The following is a 25,198-nucleotide window of genomic DNA, read 5'->3' on the forward strand; positions in this document are numbered from 1 at the left end:
TGAAATAACACGGCCAGGAGGAGGGATGGGTGAGGGAGTGAGTGAGTGAGTGCGTGAGCTAGTGTGTGAGTGAGTGCGTGCCTGCGTGTGTGCGTGCCTGCATGCGTGCGTGCGTGCGTGCGTGTGTGCGTGCGTGCGTGCATGAGTGTCAGAGTGAGTGAGTGTGTGCGTGCGTGCGTGAGTGAGTGACAGAGTGAGTGAGTGAGTGAGTGCGTGCTCGCGTGCCTGCATCCATCTACTTATGTGATCCGTCTGTCTGGCTGAGTTTTCCCCCGACCCTTGACCCCTCTCTTCCTCAGAGGCAAAGCGCGCAGCCGGGGCTAATTTCATCTCGGATCCCCTTAAGAAGGTGGCCTTTTGTGCACATGACTCGCCCCCCCGGAGGCAAGGACGGGGCGTCGGCGCGCGGTCTAAATCCCAGATTATAATGCAAACAGCCCCGCGGGGTGCTCTAATGACTAAGGTGAGTCCAACACGGTGCTCCGCCGCCCGCCGCCGGAATACCAATGAGGGCCCGCGAGGGACGCGCTCACGGGAGTGACTGGCAGAGCAGGAAGCAGAGTGGGGGAGGAGGGAGGGAAACAAAGTTAAGACCGGCACGCAGACGGCAGGGAGGGAGGGAGGGAGGGAGGGAGGGAGGGAGGGAGGGAGGGAGGGAGGGCGTTGGAATTCCATTGTCATGTGTTTCCCAAAGCGAACGAAGCCTGTAAATGTGATGAAGCGGCCTATTCAATTAGCTCCAGACTCCCACAGCTGGTCCCCGGAGATCCATCTCCACAGATGTGCCATGTGCCGTTGTTCACGAAACCCTAAAGAACCTCACCTCCTCCTACAACCCCCCCCCACACACACACACCTTTTTCCATCCTCCCCCCATACCGCTAGCCCCCAGTAGCTCTCTCTCCTTCTCTCTCTCTTTCTCTCTCCATGTCTCTCTCTATCTCTCTCTCCCCCCCTTTCCTGCCTCTCTCCCCTCCTTTATCTGTGTCTCCCCCACTTTCTATCTCACACCCACCTTCTCTCCCTCTTTCTATCCCCCCCTCGTCCCTCCCTAAATCTCTCCCCGTCACTCTCACTCCGACTGCTTCCCCCTCTCTATTTCTCCCCCCATGTAATTCCCCCCTCACTCTCTCATTACTCCCTCGCTCCCTCTCCGTCCCTCACCCATTTCCCTCCCCCCCCCCCCCTTTCTCCGTTACACTCCCTGGACTGCACAACAAGGTCCCAGTAATGGTATGCCGGCTGGCGGAGGTGAGATAGAGAGTGCCGACAAAGACAACAGGCTGAATCTGGAATCATATCACACCTCTGGTTGATATTGTTCAAGGAGAAAGAGTCACCATCCACCTCCCCCCTCCCTCCCCCCCCCCCCTCCCCCGCCCCCGCCGGCACACGCCAGCGATCCAAACACACAGACGGGAGGAGAACCCACAAATACAACAGGAGCAACGTCGGCGTGACAACACAGTATCTTTTAGAGGGCGAGGGAATGTCCAAGCGCGCCTGGGATGAAATGTGTTGGAAGGATCTTTCACGGCGAAGGGAGTTGACATTGTTTTCGCAATGTCAAACACACAAGAAATGTAATACAAATAAAAAGTGGTGGCTGGGAATAACCCCAGAGCCTTCAAGGAGAACATCAGAGGAAAGTGGTTGTGGTTCCTCATCCGAGACGGAGACATATGTAGGAAGGAGTTTTCAATAGCTTCGGCGCCTCGCGTGCCTGTGCTCTCCTTTGTAGCTCGGTGTAAGTGGATTCAGAGAGCAATGGGTGTTGTGATGCCATTATTAAGATGCATGGAAAGTTAAGCCCCTGTGTTTGGGTGAGGGGGGAATGACGAATCACGGGAGGACTGCAGAGAAGCTCCACGGGAACGACGATTATAGTATCTCTCCGAGGTTCATAAAGTATACGAGATGTCATAATTACACGGTTAGACAGGGGGAACATGAAAAAGGGATTTTTCGGAGAGCCCTGAGAAACACACTCTGTTGGGTTCTTTCGCACAAATACAATACCTGAGCTTATTGGTATTTATTACACAGAGGCAGCCACTTGTACGTGTTGCTCTCTCTCTTCTCCCTTCTCTGCGTGTCGTTTTCTGCCACTCCAAGAGATTGCTCTGATAAGGCCAGCAGCGTTACATTATGCAGTGCTTGCTGATAAGTGAATGGTGCACAAGCTAATCTCTTTGTACTTATCTCATTCAGTCTGTGTTTCCTAAAGGGGAACCGGACTCCCTATCTCGATGTCATTATTTATTTTGTTCCAAACCACTCCGTTCTGATTATACTTTATGGGTCAAGATAGTTCTCAGCGGCGGGCAGACAAAACAGTAAATCTCACAGTTTTCGGCTAAAGGCATCTGTGCGTCTGAGGAATTTCTAAAATTAAAAAGCAAGCTATATAGGGATTTTGGGTTGGCTCTCGCCCCGAGTCTATGTTTTAAACATCTTATTTATTCTAGCGCCGTGTTGAATGTGGAGCTCCGTCTTGAAATTCCCACTTTAAACTCAGTCTCAGTTCAAGTCAGAGGTCAGAACGGCGAGTGGAGGAATTTCAGCCCTCATCTCACCCGGTTCACCCTTGCGACGCGACTCAGCCGAAACCCGGCGGCACTTTTACCTTGTGGAGAGATTAGATACTTTAGAGAGGGGTTTGCTGGCTGCATCTGTTTAATTCTAGTAAAAACTAAAAAAGCCCAGCTTCATATTTATACTAAGGCACATTTGCAGTGGGAGGGTTGAGCCCCAGCATGCTAATGTCGTCTACGGATCAACATAACGGCCGCCATTGGAGCACGGCTACCACCACCAGCTTAAGGGAAGCAGACACACATTTTAGGACAAGGGAAAAGTGGCAGTGGGGAGTTTTTTCTCATTTGCGAACATGTGTTAAATATTTGAAAACACATTCTCTCTCAGGAATGACCCAAGTCATTCACATTATGTGTGGGTGTGTGCGAGTTTTACGAGGTCAATTCCTGGGAGGAAGAGGAAGATATTAAATGAGAGAGAAGGGTAGCGGGATATTTGCTCAGGGCTCTTTGATTTTGTTTTATCTGGCATGGTGGATTATACATGGGCAGGTCAAAACATTTCCCATGTATTTCCTGATGGTGAAGTATCGACAGATGTATGTGGGTTGTCATGCAGACCTGTCGTCATTGCCTGACGCAGAAGGAGAGAAGGACATTCTCTCTCAATCTTTCTTTTTGTCACAGAATGGATTCACATAAGGATTGTTTTAAACTTCAAGGGGCCTACGAGAGTGCACAGCCTTTCCGAAAAATCTTTACAAAAACATTGAACAATGTCTGTAAGCTGTCTTGTGCATTTATTAGCTGCAGACTAGTTTCCATTGTTTATGTGGCTTTGTAGTTTACTTGGTTCAAAGTTGGCAAATCCAAATGTAATTAGGACATGCTTCTCTTGGCAGGCACATGGTAATTCTCAAGTCTCAACAACTCTTTTCATGGTATTTCTGCCTGTTGGTGAAGTCTATTAGTTGTCTGCTTACTTGAGGCTAACGAAATTCCTTTTAACGTCATATATTTTCAGGGAACCAAATTCTCACTTTGATGAAGCCAATTAATAGATTTGAGAACATATAAATCCAAGAGACACATAACATATCCTACGATCGCAATGAACATCTTCTGTCTTAGCTCTTTCGTTTGACAAAATATGTCTTTGTATACCACCCAATCTAACAACAACAACGGCACAAACAGTACTGAACTCCAGATTGGGGCGTTTCAGGGCAGTGATGCAATGCAGAGGTTAATTTCTGTTAAGAACCTTTGTTTTTATTGAGGACATTGCTTTGTATTGGGAAAAAATAGGCCTGGTCTGTCGCAGACACATTGGCACTTTCCATGCACGTTTTCCAAACAGATGCTGTTATCTCTGTCTTCAGAGGGAGGTAAAAAAAATCTGTCCAGAGAGATTTATGGGGTTGCCAGATAGGTTGGCCTTTGTCAACATAGAAAATAAGCTACAAATACAACAGACTGGATAAGGGCATTACTATATCCAATTTTGGTGACTAACTCCATGTTGCGATATGATAGCCCAGTGTCTTGTCAAAGAGCTTTGACACACATATCAACTACTGCAGACTTTATTCAATAGTATACCACAGTGTCATTGAATACTTGATTCTGATTGGTCAATAACTTTGCAAGGGTGTGCATTATTTTTCAACACTGTGTCACCCCTGCCTTTGAACACCTCCAGATCAATGTTCTACAAATCCAACATTAACAACAACGGTCAAATAGAACTATCGACCCGATTTTTCCAAGACAACCCGAAAACAATTTTCCGAAAGCACTGGAAGAACAATCGAACTTCCGCCGATTAACCGGTAACAAACACAGGCTCAACCGAGCAGTGACATGGCCAGGATTTTGATTCATTAGCACACTTGGGTCTGTCTGGACCCAAACGTTCTCCTACACAGGAAGCATCCAGGAAAACGGAGGGTGAAGCGGCATTATCAGGGAACCCTAGCCTTACGGCCTAATGGGTGGTGTTTAATGGCCTCCGATCCCTTTGTCTTTCCATTACTGGGGCAACCCAACGCAGCGCTGCATTAACCTCTCCTTTTAGCCACGTCTAAATGGACAAGGACATCAACAAATGACTGCCCCCTGGTGGGGCCCATTATGAGCAAATTAAACATAAGCAAGATTAGCTGCTTTATGCCGCATGCTGAGTTCTCTTGGTCCATAATTGTTTGACGGGGCGAAGATAAATAACATTGATTCCATGAATCCTTACGAGACACAGCTGGGCTTAGCAGACTCCATTAGCACTGGCCATTATCAACCGGCACCTGCCAACACAAACATCTTAATAATTCTTACACCACCCATCTGCCTTCTTTGGTTATCTCCTATGGCTAGCGTTTCTTTATCTCTGATGGCTAGCTGTTGGTAATTTCCTCTGGATAGCTAGTGGTTCTCTCCTCTGGCTAACTGTTGGTTGTCTCTTAAGGATAGCTGGGGGTTATCTCTGATGGATCGCTAGTGGTTCTCTCCTACGGCTAGCTAGGGGTTATCTCCCATGGCTAGCTGTTGGTTATCTCTTATGGCTAGCTGGGGGTTATCTCTGATGGCTAGCTAGTGGTTATCTCCTACGGCTAGCTAGGGGTTATCTCCCATGGCTAGCTGTTGGTTATCTCTTATGGCTAGCTGTCGGTTATCTCCCATGGCTAGCTGTTGGTTATCCCTTATGGCTAGCTGTTGGTTGGCAAATCTCATCATTAGGGTAATCCCATTGTTGGGGCCACAAAAAAGAAATGAAAAGAGAACATTGAACCTTTATCTCTTTGATATATTTCAACCAGTGCACCCCGTTGTTTGAGGAGAGGCGATAAGCCAACAGTGTGTTCTGACAGGATGATGGCATAGTGCACAGTAGGGCTCCGCTGCAAAACTGAAGGACAAGCTGTAGCCTTAACCTGTCACCACAGCTCCCTCATCGTCCCTCTTAATATAATTTACAGTTTATAAAACACTCTGGCACGGTAATGGCCTAATCCTTCAGCCATTTTCTACATATTTGCATTTTTTACACACAATTTTATGATAGCTCTGTGTTTGAGCTCCGCTCAGCAGGAATATATTTATATATGTTTTATATATATATATATATATATACATCATTATTTTATAGCTCTGGGTGTGAAGTTGCCCAGTGCTGAGGTGAGCTCTAGGATCGCCTCCCTTGCATCTACCCCCTTCAGTTATTAGTTGCTAAATTGATAAGCTGACTTTGAATCAAGAACCGGCCCACTCTATTCTCTGATAAGGGAAACAAATGACCCGCATTAGCAACAAATCGATATTAGTCTTATCTTTTGTGACCCTTTATTTATTAATTCTTCTACTTACACACATAACGGGCGATAATTATATCTTTGAATTATATATGTTTCAACATAAATAATGCTTGTGCAACTGATTAGGCTCGGACTACTGTTCTGGGTGTAGATGGTTGAGCTTGGATTCTATTTGTGTTTCCAAAATACTGTCCGGGCCCGCGGGACCCAAATACAGATAAACCAATCAATACAAAGGGAAGGTCTCTCGGTGGCTCTGAGTTCCACCCACCTGCTCCCCCCCCCCCCCATATCTCCATGTATAGTATATCTCCCCTCAGACCCCATCGGCCGTCAACTCCGCTCAGTGATGAGTGGAGTGGCACTTTAACGTTTTGTTTTGGGTGTTTTTTTGGGGTTGGAGAAGCACAGGATTAAAGATGCAGCGATGGTCCACCTCTGTGCCTTCTAAAGCACAGCAAATACCCAGAGCCCCTTCTCGCTGTGCGGCTGCAGAAGATGTCACCCCGCCCTCGCCATAACTCACAGTGCCTGTGATGTGTTTACTTATTACAGTGAGGTGCATCGCTGTCACCCGCTCTTATTTACTCCTGAGGGCTCCTGGGTGCCCCCCATCCTCTCTCTCAAAGGATCTAAACCCTCTCTCTCTCTCTCTCTCTCTCTCTCTCTCTCTCTCTCTCTCTCTCTCTCTCTCTCTCTCTCTCTCTCTCTCTCTCTCTCTCTCTCTCTCTCTCTCTCTCTCTCTCTCTCTAATGATTTAGCCTGTCTCTCTCTCCATCTCTCTCTCTCTAAGGATCTATCTTTCTCTCTCTATGGATCTCTCCCTATTTCTTAATCCGTCTCTCTCTCCCTAAGAATCTCCCCCTCTCTTTCTCTATCTCTCGCTCTCTAAGGATCCATCGCTCTCTCTCCATCTCTGTTGGTGTGCGTCTCACTATGTGCACTTAAACTACCTCCCCCCCCCACCCCCCCAGAAAAATCTAATAAATAATTGATTCAAATGAAAAGAATTGGACACAATGTTTTCTGCCATACTAAAGATAGAAAGACAAACAGATGGAAGCACACACACGCACACGCCCGAGCACGCACATGCACACAAACACACTCATAATATAATCTCATCAACTGACTTGTTTCAGCACTTGAATTTAGATGAATTTCAGACGTGTTGTGATGCACCTATTATGCACTCTACAACCCCCTCCTCTGATTCTAGTTGTATTTTAAACTTGCTAGGGCAGTACTCCACCACTGATTGTAAGCTTTGATTGTTGAAGTCGCTTTGGATGAAAATGCAAATGTACTTGTGTACACACACACACACACACACACACACACACACACACACACACACACACACACACACACACACACACACACACACACACACACACACACACACACACACACACACACACATCTCCCCGGTTATCAGAAACAACTATGCGTACACATAGTACATTTTAAATTTTTTACTAGTTCACTTGCCGGTGAAAATGAAACCATGACTAATGATCGCACTCAAAAGGAGCAATAAGGTTTGGGGGTGTGCGTGCATGCGTGATATATTTTGCAGCTGTGTGCGTGCAACCTCTCTTGTCCATATGAATCTGCGTGTGTTAATTTTTCTGGATTAGTCATGGCTGCTGTCGCTTTAATAACCTGCAATATACAAAGAGGAAAGAATGTAGTTGGATCCTACTTTTCGGGGCTCTTTTGGCAAAAGAAAAAACCCTCCCCCCATCTTGTTGGCGTTTGGTAGCTGGGCCGGCTCCCAGGTGCGACAGCCTGGCTGGTCTCAGGCTGGCTGGTTCTCTGGTTCTCTCTCCTTATTTCATACTGACTGGTTCTCTCACCTGGACTCATGCTGGCTGGTTCTCTGGTTCTCTCTCCTTGTGTCATGGTGGCTGGTTCTCTGGTTCTCTCTCCTGGTCTCACACTGTCCGGTTCCATCTCCTGGGTTCCTGGGGTTGGTGGCTGGGGTCTCATGTTCCTGGGGGGGCCGTTCACTGTGGCCCCTGATCAGTGCTGGTCGGACCGTCAGCCCGCCAGCATGAAGAACCATGCTCCAAGGTCGTCGACACGTCCACTGAGCAACGAATAGCACTCACGAGTTCCAGGTTTGGAGACGGTGATACCCAGCCCAGGTCGATTGAAAATGTAATATGAGGTAAAAGATAACATCATAAATATATAAAATAATAAAGTGTGCTAAATTGTGGTATCCATTAGCTAAGTTTTGGTTTTGAGGAGGTGGTTTGCCTTGCTCTTCTGAGGGTTCAGGGTTTAGGAACATTATTAAATCGTCAGCGCCTGGTTAGAACTTTGAGTGTGCTATGATTGTGATAAATGCTTTCACAAATCACTTCACTACTTAATGTACGGGAAAAGGAATGACCACTGAGAATGGAAAATAGATCATCCATCTTGTAACTTATTAGGTGCTGATCTAAAGGGGATTGCAAAGTAACAACCGGAAACGGATTATAAACACCCAGAAGTAGAAGCAGAACCCAGTGTCTCTCCACGGCAACCAAACACAAACAACCAAACAACTGCAGTAGTTGTTTAAGAATCCCATTGAGCCACAAACGAATACCATGATATGTTTCCCCCTCCATCCCTCTGGGGAGAGATGTAGGGGGGGGGGGTAATGTCAAGGCCTGGGCTGGATGGCCAGCAGGCCACATATTGGATTTTAATCATTGTTGTAGTTGGGGGATGACATTTGTAAATCTAATATATCACCCTGGTCATGAATAAGTACTGCCCAAACCATGCTTCGCTCTGGACCAGGCCTGTGTCTCGCATGGAGCTTTGTGGTGTGAAATGTCCCCAAGTCTGGAATTAATCATGCATGGTGACAGAGACCACCCCCCCCCCCCCCCGTGGCTGCTGGGTTTCAGGAGACCCCAGGGCTCACAGACCAGGTGGGGGGATTGATTGGGAGCCTGCCAAGGAACACGCCATTAACCGGACCTCCAACAGGTAGGGTTTATAGATGCCGTTGAGGGAAGATGGGTGGTGTCGGTGGTGGTGGTGGGGGGGGGGGGGGGTGCTGTTGGAGGTGAGTGGTGGTGCTGGTGGGTGCTGGTGGTGTTTGGGGGTGGTGGAGGCCCTTTAATAGTGGAGGTAGAGATGTTGGGGTTGGTGGAGGTGGAGGTGGTGGTCGTGGTGGAGGAGGTGGTGGTCGTGGTGGGGGTGGTGGTGGAGTAGGCAGGGCAGTTGGAGGCATGTGTTTGGCGGTGACGTGTAAATTAATAAATAAGTCGGGTGGGGGGATGTGGGGGCGGCGTCATTTCTGCACTGATTTCAAAAACAATTAGACTAACGAGAGGGAATGATGCTGGGACTGAAATAAACTAGCCGGAATGAGGCGGTGGTACCGCACAGTGAGGGGAGAAAAGAACAAGAGAATGATTTCTGTGGGCTGTAATACAAAATGGAGGCACCTCAAAGCCAGTGTTTCAATAATGCAATGAACAAGAGATGAAGTGAAAGACTTCTGTGCTGTGAATGCGCTCTCTGTGGCCAGTGTTGAATACACTGAAGTCCCATTTTACAGGTCGCTACAGATCAAGACTGAGGTGCCTGGTAAAGCAGCAGTAACGACGGTTAAGATGTGCTTTAAAAAGGATGTGATTAAAAATAAATGTGCTGAGCGCATGGGTAATTGTTATAGCTATTTAAAAAGAAGTGCCGGATGAAACTCGTCAAGACGAACAAAGTAGCGTTGTCACTGTGACTAGGCTCCTACAGACTGCGTGTCTTTGTAACCCTTTAATCCTATATCCACCTGGGTAACAATATACCGTCGGCAGACTAAAATAACGGCGGACCCGGCTCACTGAGGCGCAGACTACTTCAATGGATGCAATTAAAGTGAGGCAACAGTCATTTTTCAACGCAGTCATGCCTATCAAATTGATCACAATTTTCTCTTTTTTTCCCAAGCGAAAAAGGCGGAGAAAACATATGCTCAGCGCTTTCCATTGATTCCATTCAATGGAATCTTCCTTGTAGATGTTGCGTCATGAGTGTGAGAGCGCAAGACGGAACCCAGATTGTACACACCATTACTTCTGACACGTCTTGTCCGGAGGAAAGCGATCCACTGCTGTCGGGCCTGGATGTGGCCGACGCGAGTTGGCTGCTGCTGATGCTGGATCATACTTATCGTCTTCGTGAGCACTGGCTGTTTCGGACACCTGGATAACAGAAGAGTGTTAGTTCGCCTGGCCCTCAACGCGCTCCCCTGGGTGGTCATTAGCCGCGGTGGAGGAAAAAAAGAATCAATCCTCCCAATGTCCACCAGTAGATGGCGCCGGTGCTCTGACTGTGCGTAGAGACGCGTTGGGTGAGGACGGAGGATTTCAGCCTTTTCCCCCCCAACTGTCCTCAAAACGATGTTGCACAGTTACATAAGAGTGCAGCCTCACTCGACAGGCTCCGGAGAAGAAATGATGCGTTAGATCTTAACCGAAAGTCCGCCCTTTTCCCCTTCTTTACAGCTAATGCGCCCGGCTGAATTACAGAGCCACCACCAAAATGTACCCCCCCCCCTCTTCCTCCGCTCCACAGTGATAGAGAAGTCGCTGCTTTGATCACTGACCTAATTAATGAAAGCATTGATGAATGTAAATACAAGATTAGTTATGTAGATGATCCCACTAGGAAGAAAAATAAAGGCACAGCTCCCAGTTAACAAATTCCAAGAGCAGAAAACACAGAAGGGCTGAGGCGAGATCTCAGTCATGATACATAATTTAAGAAAAATGCAGGATAAACAACAAGTGCTGGATTAGACACTGCGGCAAATGGCTACAGGATGGGAGCAAGGGGCCGAGGGAGAAAGAAGGGAATTGGATATCCCGTTTTTTTATAAGCTTCATAATGTATACACTTTATGATCAATCATGCTTTGAGCTGCTTTAGCATTAGCCTTCTACACACATCTACACGACACACACCTCGTAGTAAAGTAAATAACACTGGTGCTGATGCTTAGTGAACAATGCCTAGCAATGCGGACACAGTTGAAACCGCAATGTGTAAGATTGCGCACCTTCAGTTCCCAGAGGGGAGACTTCCAGAACTTTTAGGCTCTTGCTGTCCAACTGTGTGACGCTGGCATGGTGGCAGAGTGGGAGGGGTTTAGGGTGAGTGGGAGGGGTTTATGGTAAGTAGGAGGGGCTTATTGTGAGTGGGAGGGGTTCTGGGAGTGTCGATAGTACGATTTTTGTAAACAAAGAGAGGGATCGGTTGGTCAACATTTTTTATTTCTAGCATATATCAGTCAAAGGATTTCCTTATTTATAAAGTTATTGAACTCACTATTGGTCAGCATTGGCTGCTGATATTTCCAGGAAATGTGAAGCGACGAGCTAGTTGAAATGTGGAACATTGCGAGTTTAATAAAGCCAAACTCAAATCAGCTCAATCAATCTCACAGACGACTGTGAGATTGATATGCAAAGAGGGATTTTTCAAAAAGCAATGTAAACTATATTACATAAGGGTCGCTACATCTCCGCTCATTCTCTGAGATTTTCTGGCCCATGGACGGGGTGCAGACCTGAAACCTGCATGTGCGTTCGCATATAAATCGGAGATTGCTCATAAACGGTCCCTACGGCTTAACAGGATGGGACATTTTTTAACGCAATGTACCCTTTGTGTCAAAATATTTGCCTTATGAATCTGTATAAACTGTCTCGATTCATGGTATGTTATGTCTGTGTGTACAATGTCCACTGTGTGATTTCTAACGATTTGCAACAATCACGGCCATCATTTGATCATTAGGCCGGCTGTGTGTAGGTGTCAGGCCTGGGTGGGTGTCAAACAGCGTAGAATACAGTGCAAATAGATGCAGACGGGAGATTACGACTCACGAGTTTGGCTTCTCTTTGTTGCCAAAACATTTCAAAGGGCTGGTGGTTAAACAGGGCATGTCACCCCAAAGAGACTCTAGTGCTCTGCAAGACTAGGTTACACAAAGCTGAGCACTCAGCATCGGGCGACGCAGAGAAAAGACCAACCGTATTCCGAAAATCTCTGCAAATCTTTCCCCGGAGGACATTTCCCTGACAAGGAACCACGAAAGTGACTTCACACTTGTGATGATGGGCTGTGATGTGGGAAGAAAATAGTCATAGTAATAAAAATATATAGACTGAGGCTTGGGGTAAAAGGAGGGAGAAGGGGGAGAGAGGCAAGCCAAAAAAGAGGCAAGCCATTTCTAAAATGCCTTGATTTTTCCCTTTCCGGTTGTCTGTGCCCGTGTAATAATAAGGATCAGAGGAGCTCCATATGCCCCTCATGTCCCTCTCTGCACTGGAAGGTCCGGGGATTAAGAATCTCTGGCTGGAAATAAAGCCAAACTGGCCCTCAGCCGCAGCCCGGCACGGAGACACAGAGAGGGAGGCAGGGCTGGGGGGGTGTGTGTGTGTGTGTGTGTGTGTGTGTGTGTGTGTGTGTGTGTGTGTGTGTTTGCAAAATGTTCCTTAAGCCACTGTCATTAATTGGACACACACACACACACACACACACACACACACACACACACACACACACACACACACCACCTCATCGGTAGGGCTCGGGCCTGTATGTCAGACTTTCAAACTACAGTATATAGTGTATATAGGCATCTAGATATTAATACCTTGCGGGTATTAAGACATGACTTCTTTCTGGGTCAGACTGGGTAACTCTTCTTGAATAATCCCCTCAGCTTCCATGTAGGAACTTGCATCTCAAACATGGAGCTTGATGTGTCGTCACAGCCCAGCTATACTGCTGCTCTACCACCGGACGTCCAAGGTTATCAAGCCGGCCTGCTGCCCGAGGTTGGGATAAGGAAGCGGCAGCCCCCTTGTTACCCACGGCCTCAGGGTTCAACGGGAGACCCCCTTTTATGGGAGCCTGGAATGACTAGCCCAAAGGGTGTGCATGTGTGTGTGTGTGTGTGTGTGTGTGTGTGTGTGTGTGTGTGTGTGTGTGTGTGTGTGTGTGTGTGTGTGTGTGTGTGTGTATAAAGTGTATTAGAATATTCAGTTCCATTTTCCACAATGCATTGAGTCTTTCAATATGCTAATGGCTCCTCAGTGAACAAAACAAAAAATGAATTTGACCAATCTCTGAACGGCATTACGAAACACAAACAAAACAAAGTCAACCCCACAACAATATTATGCTAATCACGCTGTGCGAACATAACGTCCAGAATCTCGTAATTATCACAATTTTGTCAGCTTCCCATGGATTTCCCCTCTCTCTCCACAATGAATTGGCTGCATGCAGTAATGATCTCTCCCTTCTCTCCCCCATCTTCTCCCAGGTCCCCAGTCTTTAATGACTAAAAACAATCAAAGCAACAACAGGAATAGGCTTCAGTCAGCCATTTCAAAGTCAATAGCAGCTCATGGCTTTAACTAACTCCATCAAGAGTTGCTGGGACTTAATTAAACCTTGCAAACAATGTCACGGACCACAGGGGCTGGCAAAGCTGTTTCTCCAGAACCCAAAGTATGAGGAAATGCCATTACCACAACTTGTCTCTCTAATAAAACATTTTTACACAGAGGGCCCACACAGCCTTGGGCTACAATCCTTCAGCATATAATCATCGCTTTAATATTGGCCACTAATGAGGTACTTTGTTTTGGGTTGGTTGTCTAAACTGATGGAAAATGTATTGCACGAGGGACTGAACTCTCCTTTTACTGCAGATTTACCATAGCAACGGCAAAATTATATGCAGACTTCTGACATATTATTGATTTGGAATATCGGTTTTCTTAAGAAAAACACAACTTGGTGGGCAACAAAGAGGACCAGGGCTTTACCCCCTAATGGTCCAGAGCTCATTAGCGGCTCGCCATTAGAAACAGTTCAGTAAAGTAGAAAATTAAATGTCCCATCATCTAAGAATGGGGGCCTTTAAAACTTACACCGCTCAACCTAAAGGCTAAAACACATGGAGTTTTTCTGAGCAATTAAATATAACCGTTGAATAATAACGTGTGGTATTTAAAATGCTAGGGCAGTATGGGTTCTCTTAACAGATGAATTAGCCAACATCTGTTCTGCAGAGGTACTTTGTTAAAGTGCAATTTTAAACCTCTTTAAACCTGTATAGCTCATCCTTTTCAGCAAGAGAGCAGTTTGCATCTATGGTCAATCATAAGTCAACATCTTCCCTACTTCTACTGAGCTTCCTCCCATCTCAGTATTAGGCCCGAGTCAGACCCTGAAGGATTTGTCCAGACCCAGCCCAACGATTAACGATTAACCCAAGGTTAATGGTTGACATTGTCCATGTCCAGATGTAAATCAGCCAGGACTTTGGTTAAGCTCTTTCCCCTTTCTTCGGCAAACCGAAATCGGGCAGTTATTGAGCCATTGACGCCCATACTATTAAAAAACGCACCCATGGCTGTATCTTGTTTTGTCAAACACAAGCCAGTCCAAACGAACTGCCCAGCCTGGGTAGTTGTCCGTTTTGTTTTTACACACCGCTGAGCATGTTCACAGACGAAGAGACTGAGGCGCGCAGTTAGAATTCTGAGCGAAGAAGGTGGCTGCGTTTAAGGCAGTATGATAATTCAGACTCCTGAGTGTAGAGCAACATTTCAATAAGTCGCCAGGGTAAGTGTAGGAGGGGCTGCTTTTGAACCGATTGGATCACCTCTAAGCGTTCACTTCTGAATCCAAATGAAGTGCTCAGTTCCCGGTTGCAGGGATGTATGTAGGAAACGAAGGAACGAAACTTGGGAGGTGGTCGAAGCAATACAAAATCCACAGTTTGATTCCCAAATTCAGTACCGCGCTCATGACCAGGACAATCAAGAATTTTAACCGCGTGCCCCAGTCTCAGTCTGTGAGCATGTGCACTGGCAGGTAAACAAACGATTGAAACTTGAGGGGAAAACTTCCTAGCAAGGGCCGTTCTTATATGTTACTTATGTTGGACAAAAAAATGTCACAGCCATGGAGATGCTGATCGCTCTTTGGGAATATAAAGGATGTCAATTGATGGCCAACAGCCCAATTTCAGAGGGGAGTTATGTTTTTATTATGTTTTTTGAAGGGTAGAACAAACAATACATAAACAACAATGTCAATATGCAAATATGTATTTAAATGCGTGACAGCATTTTCCTAGCAGTCCACCAACCGATATCGGCTTAGTTTAATACACCTTTATCATCTTTCTAGTGTTTTCCGAAAATAACTGCTTTCATCATGAAACAGCTTGATTACACTACTTTATCTGGGAGTCGACGGTTCCTCGAGAGGCAGCGAGAGATAAGGCCAAAGACGGATCGGAATAGCGGCGGTTATTATTTTCAATGGTTCCATTTTATTACGTTGTATTATTAATACCGGACTATGCATCATCGTTATTGTTTATTCCGATGATTAAATGTGTGCGTTCAACGAGTTAGTGAACCATTACCAGACAACGTGATAGTAGATTACACAGCTTGTCTGCGTGATTGCTTGACCTTTATACTATTCATCTGCCGAGCGCAGAGGATGCGAGAGCCCCTTATTCCTCCCCCCTCGTGAGGAAACCCTGTGAGGCTGCAAGCTGTTGAGGCCACACAGACAGGCCTCACCTCTCCTCAGTCTGGTTGGACCCCTACTATGGTGGGGAGACAGAGAGAGCGAGAGAGAGCAAGAGAGGAGAGAGAGAGAGAGACAGACAGACAGACAGACAGACAGACAGACAGACAGACAGAGCGAGTTTGAGAGACAGTGAGATATAGACAGAGAGAGGAAGACAGCCAGAGAGTGAGACAAAGACAGAGAGAGAGAGACAGAGAGACAGACATGAGAAAGAGAGAGTGACTGTCAGAGAGAGAGAGAGAGAGCGAGAGGCAGACAGACAGACATGAGACGGACAGACATGAGAGAGAGAGAGAGAGAGAGAGAGAGAGAGAGAGAGAGAGAGAGAGAGAGAGAGAGAGAGAGAGAGAGAGAGAGAGAGAGAGACTCGGATAGAGACAGAGAGAGGGAGACATTCAGAAAGTGAAACGAAGAGCGAGAGAGAAAAGACAAACAGCGGGAGGGACAGAGAGAGAGATGGAGACAGAGGGAGACCAAGACAAAGACACAGAGAGACAGACAGAGCGAGAGAGAGAGAGAGAGAGAGAGACAGACAGAGCGAGAGACACAGACAGACAGAGGGAGAGGCAGCACCCACTGGCTGGGCGCCATAGTTGGGGGGCGGGGTTGTTGACAGGGGGGGGGGCGGTGGATGAGGCAGGAAGGAGCTGGTGGGTGGGGGGCCGTGACAGATGGGGATCGGGGAGCCTGGATCGGGGGAGAGGCGTCATCGGTTCCGCGGCTCCATGGGCGTCATACGGCGATTAATGAAACCACATGTAGCGACCGGGAGGACGCGACTTCATAGGGGCGTGAGGGGCGCCGGCAAGGTGACCGTCAAAGTGCAGCTCGGGCTCTCCATGTTGTTGTTGTTGTTGTTGTTGTTCCATGTTCTATCCGTGAGGTGGGCAACGCGCTTGGATTCACACACACACACACACACACACACAATAGCGTGCAGACGCACACATGCACACTCGCACAAAAACACAAACACACACACATGCATTTCCGTGCGCGCACACACACACGCTTTCATAAACATGTGGGTGTGTGTGGGTGTAAAGACCAAGGCGAGAGTGAGAGAAGAGGTGCAAAGAAGATGTATTTTCCATTTCTCAAGTACATTTCATTGCCTGTGTTTATGAAAGTATCTGTGTGCGCCCATGCCTTCGTCTGTGTGTGTAAGTGTGTTTGTGTGCATCTATGCGTTATTGTTTGTGTGTGTGTGTTTGTTTGCATGCGTGTTAGTGCGCGGGTGATTGCACGCATGTGTGTTTGTGTGCGTGTGTGCGTGCGTGTTTGCATGTGTATGTGTGTGTGTGTGTGTGTGTGCATGCGCGTGTGCGCATGTGTGTACCTGTGTGTGTGCACGTGTGTATGTGTGTGTGTGTGTGTGCATGCGTTTGCGTGTGTGTGTGTGTGTGTGTGTGTGTGGGAACACGCGGCCCCCCGCCCCAGCCTGTCTCCCGTGTCATCCACACGCTGGCTTTGAGTGATTTCCATTAATTCCTTCTGTCAGCTCTGCTCATCCTGAAGCCCTTCTCCTGGAGCAGGCCCACCACGTCAAGAGCCTCATCACACTATCCTCCGCCTCACCCCATCACCAGCCCCCCACCCTCGTACCCCCCCCCCCCCCCCCCACCACCACCACCACCCCGCCCCCACCCTCCTCTCATACCTCATCACTCCCATCTCAGCCCCACCACCTCACCCCTCCCCCACCACCACCTGCAGGCCCCCCCCCCCCCTCACAGACTGGGGCCTAGCAGGATGCTCCTTGATGGACTCGTCGGCCCTCTGCTCTCAGAGTCACTTGAAGCAGACCGATACGGTGCCGCTTTAAACGGGCTTCACCGCCAGGAGAGCAAGCTAGGATGGGAGGCGCTCGCGCTCTCTCTCTCTCTCTCTCTCTCTCTCTCGTGACACTTGGTAATTGATTTCCCTTTCGCATTAACTAACACTTCATAGCCCCATGCTTCGTGGCGCTGTGGCGCCGGCGTGTGCTTCATTAATAACCCGACGCGGCGTTCGAGTGACAGTTCAGCTCCGTGACAGACGCCTGCTGCACTCCCCTCGGAGGACCGCCGTGCGTACGGCGCCTATCCATAATTGAAGTCCATAGAATGACAATGTTGCCCGCGACAGAGGGTGGTGCCACTTACTCGCGCTGTCTGCACTCGTGCGCTCTCTCGTGCGGACGAGGAGGAGACACGAGAGGCAGCAGGAGCTCCTGTGCTGCTCGAGCGGCCCCTCTCCATCTTCCCTTCCGAGATGAAAGCACGGTTAGACACTGCAGCCAAGTGAGCTTTGACCTTATCTCGGGGCGCAGCTGCCGCGGCAGGAGAGGGGACGCGCAGGGGAGCCGCGTGATTAAACGGCGTATTGATTATTAGTGTTTTTTCTTAGGGATGGATGAGAAGAAATGTAGAGGTGTCGGGGGTTGACGGTTTTTTTCTGTGCCTCATAAAACGCGGTGCGGAGGTGATGCTTGTTGTTTGTCCTTCAAAGGCGCGCCCCCCCCGCCCCCCCCCCCCCCCCCCCGAGGAGCAACGTAGCTAATCACAAGACCTGCATCCGTGCATATTAATTAACACAATATGGTTCTGCCAGCAATAATCTCCTTTTTATGAAAACACCCTTGGTGGTGAGCCTTTGATGCAATAAGAAAACGCCAGCTGTTTGAGGAAACTCCCCACTTCGGCTCAGGTTGGGAGCCCTGGTGGACGGACTGCAGATGTTCTGCAGATGTTTTGCTCTCGCTGTGAACCCTCTCCTAGCTGTCGCCGTGCAAGATTCAAGATTCAAGATGGTTTTATTGTCATATGCACAACAATTACAGAGCAGTCGCTGGCAATGAAATTCTTTAGTCTTGGGCTCCTCCAACAGTGCAATATAAGAGAAAGTAAAAGTATATGAGAAACACAAGTAGGAAAGTTGAGACCGAAATGCAAAACTAAACAACCTGCCCATTAAGGACACAAACATAATCCCTGTCACCAGACCGAGCCCTCATCAATAACCGTGACCAACGAGCCATGAGTGGAATATGATAAGCAGGCAAGCCGCAGATTAGGTTGCACGGATCGGCTTTTACGCCCTCCCACCTAAGACGACTTTGGGTTGGGCGGCGGTACGGCCGAGACCCGGACGTTCCGTCAAGCCGTCTCCACTGGAGGCCGGCAGGGGGACGTGGAGCCCTCCTCCTCGTCCTCCTCCTCCTCTGATGATGATGATGATGATGACACTCCAATTAGAGGAATCCCGTTGATAAATGCCAGGCAGATTACCAAAAAGAACGCGGCCCCAATTCCACACGCGGCGAAGGACAGGCAGGCTGGGAGCGCCGCTCTTCACGGCCGCCCTTCAGACGCCACGGTGCCACTCCACGCTGCCCCCGGCGCGGACACCCAGCGCTCTGAAGAAGGGTTAATGAAGCCACTTACCGCCACGAGGACGGGAAGGATGGATAAATACGGGCTGTGTTGAGCCATCACATAATGGGTAATGCACTGCTCAACGCCGTTGGAATAAATACCCCAGGAGACCTTTTCTCTCAAAGGTGTTTGGATGAAATCTCAGGAGGAAGGGGGGGGGAATCTGCATTATTGACGATAGCACGACAAGACCTTAATGGAACGCAGCCCACATGTACAGATATATCCCTGATCTACTGCTACCAGGGGGGTGTGCATACACAAAAGAAAGATCTCGCTCTGCTGATCTTTAAGGATAGGATACTCAGGAGGTGGTCCCCCCTTGTCAACAAGATCTATCAGAAACATCACTGGAGTTACAGCTGTCAGCGGTGAAGGCTGCACGCTGCACAGCAAGCAGGTCGATCAATCAGAGAAGTCCCATCCTCCCCCTAGTGGCAGGGGGACGGGCTGTTATTACTTCAGTCGACACTTCAATTATAACTGAAGCAGCGTGCAGATCCGAGATAATGCCAGGGAACACGAACGGGCTGCAGTGTGTCTTTCAGTAACAGTTAATAAAGTCCCAGGTAGCTACACTCCATCAAATGAACCGACTGCGGACCATGATTCTGCCTCTTGTGCCGGACGGTGAGAGGCTGCTTGCTATCTGATGGTCTCTCCCGCCAGCTGCTGCTTGGAAGGCTCGCAATGGTTTTGTTTCACTCGCTCAAGTTCAAGTTCAAGCAGCCATGCCTGGCTGACAGGCTGTACTCTGTAGTCTTATTGGATGGTCAACAACAGAGATGCGCTTGGTTAGAAAGCAGTTGGTTAACAATGTAGTGGAGAGACTCTACTCAGGTGTTTGTTTCATGCATTTTATAATGTAGTAACATTTCCACCCGAATAAATTATATTTAGCTATTTCTTGTTCCCTACCTGATCGACTTGTGGTGTGTGTGTGTGTGTGTGTGTGTGTGTGTGTGTGTGTGTGTGTGTGTGTGGCATGACTCAGGCCTATTAAGTGTTTAAGGCCACCTCTTCACCCTCACCCTCACCCTCACACATCTGCCCTGTGTCTGCCCTGTGTGTGTGTGTGTGTGTGTGTGTGTGTGTGTGTGTGTGTGTGTGTGTGTGTGTGTGTGTGTGTGTGTGTGTGTGTGTGTGTGTGTGTGTGTGTGTGTGTGTGTGCGCGCGCGCGCGCGCACCGGTCACAATTGACTTGGTGTCCTCACATGACTTTTTTAGTTTCCATGTCAACACACCAAAGAAGTGATTCTTGAGAATCATAACAGATGTTTGGAATAGCAAGCTGAGATCATAGTTATTACTAACGACGTTGTAAAAAAACATGATGCATGATCCGAAAAATAACGGAATCCATTGTAATTATTTTAGCACTTACTTGGTTTTATAATAAGACTTTTATTATCCAATAAAATAATGACAATTTCTGCTAATATAGAAGTTTTCCTTTTACTTTGATTGAACAAAAATCGAAAGTACATTGCTAGAGTCACTTATTCTAATTTCAAACCTGTTATAACTATTTCATAGGTGAGGGCAAACTAAGTAAGTAAAATGTATAAACGACTGTATTTCTGTGTTTTTGTTCCAGTTCTACACATTTCTACCGTAACACCTGCTGCAGGTTAAGATAGAAATGTAGAACATAGAATGTACAAGGTAGAATAGTAGAAGGAGCATGCATAACACAATAGCTTTGGTCCGGATACAGATGAAAAGGGTCATCTACTCAGAATTCTACTCAGCACTCGACACATATATATTCTCAGGTTTTCTTCCTTGATGCCTTGTCCTCTGAAATGTAAATGATATACACTATAAAAAAAAAAGCTCAAAGAGCTGATTACATTTCATAATCATATTCATGGTTATTGATAGCTAAGGGCTATTCTTAACAACGCAACACCCTTGACTACTGGAGCCTTCTCCGAAGCTGGCCAGTGGCCAGTGTGAGGGGTGGGCGGGGAGAGGGTCTGCTGGGAGTTCGGGTCCTTTTGAGGGGGAAAAGGAGGTTATCCGCAGAACGCTGAATTCTCAATCCTACTGAGAGCAGAGATTACGGAGGCGATAACAGACCCACACCGCGCGCAGCACAAAAGAACACGGGACCCCAATGCAATTTCGATGCAAATTCCGCCCGCCAAAAATAAAACATTTCCATATTCCCCGTGATTCACGGCGTTACGCGACGCTCTGTGTGTGTGTTTTCTTCTTCCATATACCTACTTATGGATTCACATCGGCTACTTATTTATCCATTTCCAGTTTCCCCCTTGTGTTACATCATGGTCACCACCACGCACGGTCCCGGGGTCTCCCGCACCCCGTACCTCGTAGCCCCCTTCCCCCGTCCCCCTACCTCCCTCCGAGCCAACACCCTTTATTTATTCATGCAGCGTTTCGTCCTCTCGCACTCACCCGGCGCACCCCGCTCCTCACCGATACAGATGCTTGAGATAGCAGGCCCATTTGGGTTGCCCAACCGCTGCTCCGCATGCCAGCTGGCGAGACAACACCATTAATCTCTCTTATCGCGATCTCAGCGGGCGCCCGCCCTCCCCCTCAAGAAACCAGGACTGTATGCCCTGCGTTGGGCCAGTGCTCCTGGGCGGATGCTAAACAAACCGTGCTACTCCTGAAGAGCTCCTGCCTTGAACTGAAGGGGGGGGAACCAACAATAACTCATTTGTTATTGTTGGTTCCCCTTCAAAGTGTTGCTGGCCTCTTAAAAAACAGCAGCTTGACTACTTTGTAATTGCATTGTGTGATAAAAAGCTAATTAAGTTATGGATGATCTCTTATCTGCTGCGATTTTTCCGGTCCCACCCCCCCCCCCCCCCTCCCAGCACCCCCGGCGCTATCCAACGGACGACCTCGATAGCATCAGTCTGGGTGTGGGTGTGCGTGCGCACGCGCACATACGTGCACGCGCGTGTGTCTCGCTGCGTGTTAATAAGTACAGTGATCACTATAGCGATCGAGGAGGAGGAGAGAGGCCCTTGATGACAGCCAGCCAATCACGCGGAGCGATGGCCCTGATAAGCGGGAAGCCGGGCCCCGGGGGGGAGGAGCCTCACCGACGAAGCCTCAGCCTCAGCCGGCTCGGGGTTCCATAAACAACTGATAAGACCGCCGAGTCTAATGAGTTGACTTGTTTTACAGACTCGGGGAGAAAGTATTTCCCTGCGAGGCGGGATGAGATAGCCCGATGTTAAGGGCCCCCGTGTTAAGGGCCCCGGCGTTAAGGGCCCGCCGACGCCGCCCCGCGTGCCTCCACTCCACAGAGGGGATCAAACCCAAGCCTCACCGGAGCCATGGATCATCCTATAAAAGGGGGGAGACATGTGAAACTGTCAAACCGGATTTTATGGCCCAAAGAAACCAACCATAGTGGGCCCACACAGAACGGTGCACACACAAACACACACACACGATAGAGTTTGAATATCAAAAAGGGAATCACAAACAAACACGCACACACACACACACACACACACACACACACACACACACACACACACACACTCAGGATATTACCTCGGTCATTTAATACGGAGCGCCCCCCCCCCCCCCCCCCCCCCCCCCCCCCTCTTCCTACCGTCGCACTCCCTTCGTGATTGGTCGGGAACGGCGGGGAGCTGAGATACCGCGATGGTGTATTAGGATAGATTAGGATTGTGCTGTCTGTGCAGGAAATACATCTTTGTCTGGGATTTATAGTGCCTGGTGCCTGGTGTTTACGCTACGGAGCATGCTAGCTGAGCAAGCACGGCCCCAGAAATAAAACACCATTTATATTAGTTACAGACTGGCCACATTTGACACAAGATGGGCCTGTATCGCTATATAACCCAATTTAGTCAGTCAGCAAATATCATCAAACATATCAAAAAATTGCTTCATATTCACTCTCTTTCATATATATATATATATATATATATATATATATATATATATATATATATACATATATAAATATAAATGTACCTTTGGAACATACCTTTGTGTATATATATATATATATATATATATAAATGTACCTTTTGAATATACCTTTGTATATATGTATACATAATCAGAATTAGCACATTTCTGCCCATTATGCATCACCCAAACGCCCGCCTCAGAGCTCCTGAAGCGGCACCTTGTTCGGTGCTCAATAATTCAGGGCGCTCTCTGTCGCTCCAGCCGGGCCTGCATGCGCATCACGTCCGTCCCTGCCCTCACGCATGTTCCACTGGGGCGTCCCTGCTGCAGCAGGGGCGCCGCTAAATATGTGTAATAGAAGCGGATCCCGAGAGAACGAGGGAGAGGATGGTGGACCGAGGGGGGGGGGGGACAACGCTCGGTCCCCTGTCGACACCGCACGCATGGACTGGCTCAGGGTAAACGGTGCCTAGCCCCCCCCCCCTCCTTCCCCCTCCTTCGAGAACACCGGATGACGGCCAGAAAGAGGCTCCTGGTGACTACGAGAAATAGAAAACGATAAGAGAAATGCGTCCGCTCAATCAAAGTTAGGGAGGAAAGTACCTGGAGCTTTGTTACCTAATGACTCCACCCGTGCACCGTTTTACGGGCGAACAAGAAGGAAAGGGGCCAACGCTTTGTATTCACACGGCGCAGAGGTTGGGTGCTGGTTACAAAGCCTTTGTCTGTTGCTGGGACTTGAATAGACCGCTTGGCAGAACAGACACCGAGTAATTGTCTCACTGACTAATTACTGAAGGGTGGCTGGGCTGAAGCCCTCCTCCTCTTACCGAGAGGGACGGACAGACAGACAGGGTGAGAAGGAAAGAGACATGCAGACAGACGGAGATACAGAAGAGGATAGGGAGAGAAGGAAAGCGATCAAGGGGGGAAGACACACAGAGGGAGAGAGGCAGACAGACAGACAAAGAGACAGACAGACAGACAGACAGACATAGCAACAGAGAGAGCGAGAGAGAGAGACACACACACACACACACACACACACACACACACACACACACACACACACACACACACACACACACACACACACACACACACACACACACACACACACACACACACACACACACACAGCCAATGAGAGAGGTTGAAATAAAGCAGAGCTGCACTAGCGTCAGTACAGCCTGCCGCTGTGCTGACAGGAGGCCTGCAGGACCGCTGACTCCAACACCCCGGGACCATCCGTCTCCACAGCTATTGGAAATGCCATTATTGATCAGCGATAGGTAAAACCCATGCGCAGCCTCAATCAACCGTTTGCCACGGAAGTAAACCATTGGTGGTCCATCAAAAATCAATGAAGAATCAGAGAGACGACAGTCGTGGAACAGGAACGAGATCCGTGGATGGAAACAGACTTTATCATATATTTAACGAGTTCTAGGGATATCTTTCTCTACGCACGCTAATCGGGTATGGGGATGTTTCCCCCCCCTAAGCAATGAGCAGGGAGGAACAGCTCAGGGCTGTATTGACACCGCACAGAGAATGTGTGCGTCCTTGAATGACTGCCCCCCCAGGGCAACCGGGAATTTGTACTTGACGAACATGTTCATTATTGGACGACCCCGCTCAATGGATGGCTTCCATCTCGAATAGATTTTAGCCTTAAATACCTGGGAGACAAACAACGTGCACACGGGAACAACAAATGAGCTTCTTTTGCAAAGGACGCTTTGCATGCCTTTGCTTGCCCACAACCAGCGTCCTCACGCGGTAAAACATTCGACCTGGTTGGAAAATTCCCATGCTCAGAGCAAGAAACACTGTGAAATACATCTGCTGAAACAGAACTCAGCTTCAGTATTGTTATCGATATAAAGACATTCATATTTTATCTGGGCTGTACTGATTTCAAAGTACAAGGAAGGCCAGGTATTTTCTTATTATACCTCAAGTAAACCCTTTTATCTGGTTGAATTTAACGGGGCCTCATCGCATTGGTTTGAGAATAGGAAAAAGTCAAAGGTTGATATAAAGTTTTACGGCTGCAGGGGGACTTTAGCCTTAGAGCTAACTGTTACCGTTACTAGTGACTGGAGTGTGTTTGGGCAGGTACCTGCTTCTCATCGTTAACCCCCGTCCCGTCCCGCCCTGTCCTGTCTCCATTTGGCTCCCATTCCCCCGGTCCTGATTGACAACGCTAGCGCCAACAAAGAGGCCTTCTTGTCCCGTTGGCGGCGAGGCATCGTGGGGGCTGACTGTGTACAATATGGGTGACAAGAACAAATGTCAACATAGTTAGCCTATTCATTTCAGAGTACACAAACAAGCCACCCTGGCCTGCCTTCCGCAT

General features: G+C 48.2%; 1 long non-coding RNA gene across 1 annotated transcript in view; it reads right to left on the bottom strand.

Moving 5' to 3' along the window:
• Positions 1 to 9,153: 9,153 nt before the first annotated feature.
• The window catches only part of LOC132471491 (uncharacterized), a 152,422-nt gene continuing 136,377 nt past the window's right edge, over positions 9,154 to 25,198 (bottom strand). Inside the window, exon 4 of the long non-coding RNA XR_009528849.1 lies at positions 9,154 to 10,059. This is a non-coding gene — a long non-coding RNA (uncharacterized LOC132471491). The remainder of the gene's footprint in view (positions 10,060 to 25,198) is intronic.

Source organism: Gadus macrocephalus, chromosome 14 (genome assembly GCF_031168955.1).
Source record: "Gadus macrocephalus chromosome 14, ASM3116895v1".
NCBI classification, from domain to species: Eukaryota; Metazoa; Chordata; class Actinopteri; order Gadiformes; family Gadidae; genus Gadus; species Gadus macrocephalus.